The 8,921-nt window shown below is 41.0% G+C and overlaps 1 pseudogene; it reads left to right on the top strand.

The window, feature by feature from the left end:
- Nucleotides 1–458: 458 nt before the first annotated feature.
- LOC127906920 (acetylcholine receptor subunit beta-like) lies at nt 459–8,463 on the top strand (annotated as a pseudogene).
- The last annotated feature ends 458 nt before the right edge of the window (nt 8,464–8,921 follow it).

The raw sequence follows: 8,921 nt of genomic DNA, 5'->3' as shown, positions 1-8,921 counted from the left end.
TTCCCTTTCTCTCTTAGCTGTGGAGATTACTCTGACCATCATTGTCCTCATCTGTGTAACGCTTCTCCTCTTCATCTGAGGAGGAGTAGGAAGGATCGGACCAATGCGCAGCGTTTCCATGTTAATTTATTAACTGAACACACAAAAACAAAATAACGAAGTGAATGGAAGAAACAAAACAGTTCTGCAAGGTGACATACACTAAACAGAAAACAACCACCCACAAACAAGAGTGGGAAAACAAGCTACCTAAGTATGGTTCTCAATCAGAAACAACGATTGACAGCTGTCTCTGATTGGGAACCATACCAGGCCAAACACATAGACATAGAAACACAAGAACAAAACACAGAATGCTCACGCCCTGACCAACCTAAAATAGAAACATACAAAAGGAACTAAGGTCAGGACGTGACACCCTGGCTATCACTCTTGTAGTTAACTATGTCATGTTCACCATGATCGTGGTCACCTTCTCAGTCATCCTCAGTGTGGTGGTCCTCAACCTGCACCCCTGGTCCCCCTCCACACACAAGGTGAGCTGTAGCCTACATGTCGGCCCTATAGAGTCTACATGAGATTTAGACTCTAGGATTCTGCTTTTTCTTTCTTCTGCTTCTTCTGCTTAGGTTCAGGGCAGGGTACTGGAACAAGTGACCAGTGTTCAATGAATGTGTGCCTAGGACAGCAGTCTAATGCCGGGTGTACGTTGCACAATGTTCAAAATCCTAATTGCTTAGCCTGTCACATTAAATGGCCATCTCTCCTGTAGTTGTTTGTCTAGCCAACGTAGTGGTGCCCACACGATGGTCACACTACAAGATTCTTCACTAGGTTGTGAGAATTCCCGATATCATGCTGTCTCGCGAAAACTATTATGTAATGATGTGATTAGAATGTTAACGTAGCTAGAATGAGCCGTGCCTCAAAGCGGGCTGATAATCGTTTTCAGTCAGAAATTCACTCTTGCCATACAGAGTTGAAATGTCTAGCCATCATTTTGAATTGAATAACATTGGTGGTGAACTTTGGCTCTGGTCAAAGCCAAGTACACATGCATACTAATTTAGTTGTAATCATCGCTCCTGCTCCAGAGTCTACACATCCTGGGTGACGCGAAACAACGTCATCATCTCACTGGCTTCTTCTCTGGCGAGATCTCATTGGCTATTGCCGATAACTGTTCTCAAAACTTGACGTTGCACATCTCACACTACAAGAGCATAGCAGACTTTGTCCTGTTAAAATCAAACGTTTATTTATTTTTTTAAATTTTTTAAATCTTTTACTCCTTTTTCTCCCCAATTTCGTGATATCCAATTGGTACTTACAGACTTGTCCCATCGCTGCAACTCACGTACCGACTCTGGAGAGGCGAAGGTCGAGAGCCATACGTTCTCTGAAACACGACTGCCTCTTGACACACTGCTCGTTTAACCTGGAAGCCAGCCGCAACAATATGTTTCGGATCTAACACCGTGCAACTGGCGACTGAAGTCAGCTTGCAGGCACCCTGCCTGCCACAAGGAGTTGCTAGAGCGCGATGAGACAAGGACAACCTGACCGGCAAAATCCTCCCCTAACCCGAACGACGCTGGGCCAATTGTGAGCCGCCTCATGGGTCTCCCGGTCACGTCCGGCTGTAACACAACACGGGATCGAACCTGGGTCAGTAGCAGTGCCTTAGATCACTATTCCACTCGGGAAGCATGAAATCAAACATTTCAGGATGTCTGGGACTGCTCAAAGATGGGATCGGTGGCCCTCAGATTGCGTCTCGCTCACATTAAACAAGCGTGTGTGTGTGTGTGTTTGTGTGTGAGAGTGAGGGGAGGAGAGAGAGATCTTTCCACCTCAGGGCCCAGCTATGCTCCGTTCTGCCTACTGCGTGACAGCAGCATTCCAGGGCTTCTATTCATTACCACAGACAGATGGAGCCTGCCTCGCTCCGTCACTCACTCTTTCTCACACACACTCACACAGTCACATAAACAGACACAGATATAGTTTACAAACTCACACAGACACCCACACTTAGAGAGTAAACAAATAGAGGCACACATACTCGTGAACTCATACATTTTACACCCTCTCACACAGACACACAGACAGAACAGACACACACCAGTAGATCACAGCTACTTTATTTTGCCCTTTTTCTCTAGTGCTAGCCTTGCTATTACAGTTAGGTCCACTGTGTGCCCGTTCTTGGCAGTAGTATAATCTTCACTAGACCAATTGATGGCTCATCTCAGGGATATACAGCCCCCATAAAATATGAGTCTGGCATTGTAGTTCTATTCCTCCTATCCCGATACCCTTTATACCACACACACATACGTACACACACACACACATAATCCCCCTTTCTTTACCAGAACTGGTCTGGTTTCCTACTTCCCCGGTCTAAGGGGAGATATCCGTGTCCCTGGTGACATCATGCTCCCCTCAGTGACACCCTAGCTCACACACACAGTCCCTTAGCCTTTGTGTTGCCAGGAGGTTATGATGTCCACGTGATGGTGGAGGTGGTGACTAATCGGTGGGCTCTGGTGCCAGTCTGGCCTCCCTAAAGAGGTGATAGCTGGTAGATACTGAATGGACCTGGGCCTGGCTAATGAACACACACATCTTTCGTCGGCTGTGTGACTATAAAATAGTGCCAAAGAAAGAACATCATTTGAAATATTTGTACATGTATCTCCATAAAACCAACTGTACATGTATGGTGAAATAAATATTCCAAATATTCAATGAGCATCAATCCTGATATATTGCTAATGATATAGGGATATATTGCTAATAATATAGTAATATTGTGATAGTGATATAGTGATATATTGCTAATGACATAGTGATATATTGCTAATGATATTTTGATAGTGATATTGCTAATGATATCTTGATATATATACAGTTGTGCAAAAAAGTATTTAGTCAGCCACCAATTGTGCAACTTCTCCCATTTAAAAAGATGAGGCCTGTAATTTTTATCATATGTACACTTTAACTATGACAGACAAAATGAGAAAAAAAATCCTGAAAATCACATTGTAGGATTTTTAATGAATTTATTTGCAAATTATGGTGGAAAATAAGTATTTGGTCAATAACAAGTTTCTCAATACTTTCATGGCCAACAAAGGGTATATAACAGAGGTCAAACGTTTTCTTTAAGTCTTCACAAGGTTTTCACACACTGTTGCTGGTATTTTGGCCCATTCCTCCAATGCATAGATCTCCTCTAGTGGTGGCTGACTAAATACTTTTTTGTCCCACTGTATATATTTTTTCACCTTCATTTAACAAGGTAGGTCAGTTGATAACAAGTACCCATTTACAACCTCGACGTGGCCAAAATAAAGCAAAGCAGTGCGACAAAAACAACAGAGTTACACATGGAATAAACACATGTACAGTCAATAACACAATACTACAATCTATATACAGTGTGTGCAAATGTAGTAAGGAGTTAAGGCAATAAATTGGCCGTAGTGGCAAAGTACCTACAATATAGCAATTTACACTGGAGTAATATATGTGCAGATGAGGATGTGCAAGTAGAAATACTGATGTGTAAAAGAGCAGAAAAAACTAAAAACATATGGGGATGAGGTAGGTAGTTGGTTGGATGGGCTATTTACAGATGTGCTGTGTACAGCTGCAGCGATCGGTAAACTGCTCTGATAGCTGATGCTTAAAGTTAGTGAGGGAGATATAAGTCTCCAACTTCAGTGATTTTTGCAATAAATAGCTAGTAGCTAATTAGTTGTCTGGCTCCTGATGGAGGTTCCAGTTATAAGGTCTAAAAAATAGCAGATCCATAACACATTGGATGAGTCAGGTTGCAGGAAGGTATATTTCATTTGAGAATGGAAAAAAGAGATTGAAATGTATACAAAAAAACACATCATATTTACACAGAAAAAAACGGGACAAAAACAAACATGTCTTACTGCTACGCCATCTTGGATTGAATATATCAACATTGCTATTGATATAGTGATATATTGATAGTGATGCAATGCTTTTGATATAAAGATATATTATATTATTACCAATGATATATTGATATGGTTATAGTGATATGCTATTGATATAGTGATAAATTGCTATTGATATAGTGATATATGGATATAGTGAAATATTGCTAATGATTTAGTGATATATTGCTTTTGATATAGTAATATGGTGATATTGCTAATGATATAGTGATATATATAGATGTATTGTGTGACGACCCTCCCACTCAGTCTGCCGAATTCTTGCGCTTGTTTTCCTTAATAGGATGTCGGTGGGCGGAGCCGGGAGGGTCGTCAGCGACATGGGACACACCTGGGCCTTTCACTCAAACCCAGCCCCTTTTCTTTTGTGTAACCAGCTGTCATATCTGTTTTCCTTTATGACGTCATTTGTAATCAAGTTAGAATTAAACATACACGTAATTAATCATGTGTGATTAGTTAGGTATTTCGTAAATAAATAATTAAACCCAAGTTTGTATTGCTGATTCAACTTTTTAGCCAGGGTTCGTGCAGATAACCAAGAATTGACAACTTTCAGATGAGACTGAATTAAGGTTAAGATTCATATTGACTGCTATTGATGTAAAATATTAATAGGTCTTTACGAGTTTATTTGGAAGATAACAGCTCTACAAATATTATTTTGTGGTGCCCCGACTCTCTAGTTAATTACATTTACATGATTATCTCAATCGGGTAATATTAATTATGGAGAAATTATTTTATAGAATAGCTTGTCATATCACTTAATCCGGCATAGCCAAAGACACGACTATTGCTATAGTGATAGATTGATATAGTGTTATAATGCTGATTATATGGTGATATATTGCTAATGATATAGTGATATATTGAAATTTATATAGTGATATATTGATATAGGGATAGATTGATGTAGTGATATAGTGATCGATTGATATATTGATAAAGTGACAGATTGATAGTGATTGCTATTGATATAGTGATAGATTGATATCGTTATATATATTGATAGACGACCCTGTTACTGTACCTGGGTGCTACAGGCATATTGAGGGGACAGAGAACAGGGCACCTGTCAACACCACGTTTGTGGAGCAGATTGAACCAACATAGTTGTGCTACTACCACAGTGAGGCAGGTCTGTAGAGTGCTACACTATGTGTGGCTGTGTGTGTGTGAGGTGAGCTACAGTATATTGGGTATATATTATATTACTTCTGCTGTGTTTATGCCTGGGCCAGAGTGTTGGGCCCGGATGTGTGAAGGGTCCAGAAACAAACGTTCTTGACAGAGAGATGGTCTATGTTTCCAGTTCAATCACACAATTTCTCACATCAAAATAAAATGAAAGTTTATTGGTTGCATACACAGATTTGCAGATGTTATCGCAGGTGCAGCAAGATGCTTGTGTTTCTGTCTCCAACAGTTCAGTAATAATACCTAGCAATACAAAACAAATATGCACATAATCCAAAAAGTTAAAACAAAGACCTTTTGAAATATCAGAATGATCCATATCAGAGTTCGGGATATAAATATCCAGTATTTGTACAGTTGAAGTCGGAAGTTTACATACACCTTAGCCAAATACATTTAAACTCAGTTTTTCACAATTCCTGACATTTACTCCTAGTAAAAATGCCATGTCTTAGGTCAGTTAGGATCACTACTTTATTTTAAGAATGTGAAATGTCAGAATAATAACAGAGAGAATTATTTATTTCAGCTTTTATATCTTTCATCACATTCCCAGTGGGTCAGAAGTTTACATACACTCAAATAGTATTTGGTAGCATTGCCTTTAAATGGTTTAACTTGGGTCAAATATTTCAGGTAGGCCCATTCCTCCTGACAGAGCTGGTGTAACTGAGTCAGGTTTGTAGGCCTCCTTGCTTAGGGTTAGGTTAAAGGGTTAAGTTTAGGGTTTGACAAAAGTTTAGCTAACATGTTAAGTAGTTGTAAAGTTGCTAATTTGCTAAAATAGTATAGTTGTCTGTGATGCGAATCAAATGCGCAGCCTTTGGGTTGCGAGAGCTTGCATTATACGCCCACCCATCTACCCCGACCAACTACCCTACTTTAGTTTTTGCCTTAAGTAACCTTCTGTCTTATGTAACCATACCAAATGTTACATATCAAACTAATTTGAGTGTCCCGGATTTACATTTACTATCTTACGTCTAGTTTATGAGACCAGGCTGAGTAGTTTCATATGATCTATAAAATGAATGTCACATTCATTGGCTGTTCTCTATGTGAATGGGTGGATATTCTGGTGTGGTTTTTACACTTTGCGCTATTGGACAATGCAATGTAGAGTTTATATAAAATACGGATCACTTAAATGCTATATGAGTACATAATAGTCAACTTAGATGCATAGTAGTTCCCCACGTTACACACAGTGATGGTCAGTGCCTTTGTTGAGCTCTCACATAAAGATATATCGTAGGGTAAAGTAGTTCGGGACAGATTCTCTGACAACACTACTGCTCTGGAACAGCTGTGTGAGGCAGGAATACCTATAGGGGTCAGAAGTCATACCAGCACCACAATACGTTGCTCTATGGTTGTCCCAATGTTTCCTCTGTGTCAGGAGTGTGTCACTCCAGCCCGGGGATGGGTCGGGGGGTAAATACATAATACTTGTGTGTGTGCATTTGTTTGTTTGTGTGTGTGTTCATATGCTGTTGCACTCTCTCTCCTCCTTTCCATACACCCCTCCCTCTCTTCCTTTCCATACACCACTCCCACCCCCACCCCCCCTCTCAGGAGTGAGACTACAGTGCAGCTCCAGGGGTTCTTTGACAGTGACAACTACTGTCTGATCCTCCCCCCGGACCTCAAGTCAGCCATAGCTGCCGTCACATACATGGCTGAGCAGCTGAAGAAGCAGGATGGCACCGCCTCGATTGGCACACCACACACACACACACACACACACACACACACACACACACACACACACTCCCCCTCGCTTCTCATCACATTCATCTCCATTCTCTTGTCACAGTCAGTGTTCCTAGCATGCTCTAGTGATGTCCATGTGTCACTGCAGACATACTGTACTTCATTCTTCAATACTTACATGCTTGCGTACAGTGCCTTCGGAAAGTATACATTTTGTTACTTTACAGCCTTATTCTAAAATGTATTAAATAAAACAATTTCCTCAGCAATCTACACACAATGCCCCATAATGACGACGGCGAAAACAGGTTTTAAGAAATTTTAGCAAATGTATTAAACATAAAAACAGAAATACCTTATTGACATAAGTATTCAGACCCTTTGCTGTGAGACTCAAAAATTGAGCTCAGGTGAATCCTGTTTCCATTGATCATCCTTGAGATGTTTCTACATCTTTAATTTAATTGATTGGACATGATCTGGAAAGGCTCACACCTGTCTACATAAGGTCCCACAGTTGACAGTGCAGAACAGAAACCAAGCAATGTGGTCAAAGGAATTGTCCATAGAGCTCCCAGACAGGATTTTGTCGAGGCACAGATCTGGGGAAGGGTACTTAAACATTTATGCAGCATTGAAGGTCCCCAAGAACACAGTGGCCTCCACCATTCTTAAATGGATGAAGTTTGGAACCACCAAGACTCTTCCTAGAGCTGTCCGCCCAGCCAAACTGAGCAATCGGGTGAGAAGGGCCTTGGTCAGGGAGGTAACCAATGACCCGATGGTCACTCTGACAGAGCTCCAGAGTTCCCCTGAGGAGATGGGAGAACAAGAGAAAAACAGGACAACGACCCTTAGCACACAGCCAAGTCAACGCAGGAGTGGCTTCGGGATAAGTCTCTAAATGTCCTTGATTGGCCCTCCAGAGCCCGGACTTGAACCCCACTGAACATCTCTGGAGAGACCTGAAAATAGCTGTGCAGCAACGCTACACATCCAACCTGACAGAGCATGAAAGGATCTGCTGAGAAAAATCGGAGAAACTTCCCAAATACAGGTGTGCCAAGCTTGTAGCGTCATACCCAAGGACACTCGAGGCTGTAATCACTGCCAAAGGTGCTTCAATAAATAAATAAAGTACTGAGTAAAGGGTCTGAATACTTATGTAAATGTGCTATTTCAGTTTTTTTAAGTATTTTTTTTTTTGCATTTCTAAAGATCCGTTTTTGCTTTGTCATTATGGGGTACTGTGTGTAGATTGATGAGGGGAAAAAACAATTTATCCATTTTAAAATAAGGTTGTACCCTAAAAAAATGTGGAAAAAGTCTAGGGATCTGAATACTCTCCGAAGGCACTGTATTGTATGTCTCCGTCTCTTTGTGTGTGTGCCTGCGTGTGTTTGCCCTACAGCAGACAGGACTGGCAGTACATAGTCATCGTGGCTGTTCCTGTGGCTGTTTGTCATCATCTCTACTCTGGGGACTCATGTTTATGTACGCCAGACTCAACTACACCCCAGATGAACCCTTCCCCCTGGGGCAGTAGTCCATTCACACACCCCAGTACAGCCACTCTGTTGCCCACACGGGAATACAATGAGTGTCAACTTGTTTTTTTATGAATAGGGCCAGAGGTATTCCCTGGTAAAACTCAGGGCCCTATGTATAATTGTCACTGTTGCATTGTTTGGGATGACACGGTTCCATGTACTTTTATATGAATAGTCCCCTTCTCCAATTCTAATCTAATATATACAGTTTATAGATTAGCATCTATTTATATAGTGCAAATGTATTATTTATACAAGTTATGAATGTTATATATTTAATATATGGTTTGACCTCGTGTGATATTTAAAGACTGAGTCCATGTACCAACCATTGTCGAATAATTATTCTCCGTGGAGAGGTTAGCCTAGGTGCCAGGCTGCTTGGTGCCAGTCTGCTTGGTGCCAGTCTGCTGGATGACAGTCTGTATCTGCTCTCTTGCTAACTCCTTATGGA

The sequence above is a fragment of the Oncorhynchus keta genome, chromosome 13 (assembly GCF_023373465.1).
Source record: "Oncorhynchus keta strain PuntledgeMale-10-30-2019 chromosome 13, Oket_V2, whole genome shotgun sequence".
Lineage (NCBI taxonomy): Eukaryota > Metazoa > Chordata > Actinopteri > Salmoniformes > Salmonidae > Oncorhynchus > Oncorhynchus keta.
Note: the sequence above shows the minus strand (reverse complement) of the source record. Positions and strands in the feature narration are given on the sequence as shown.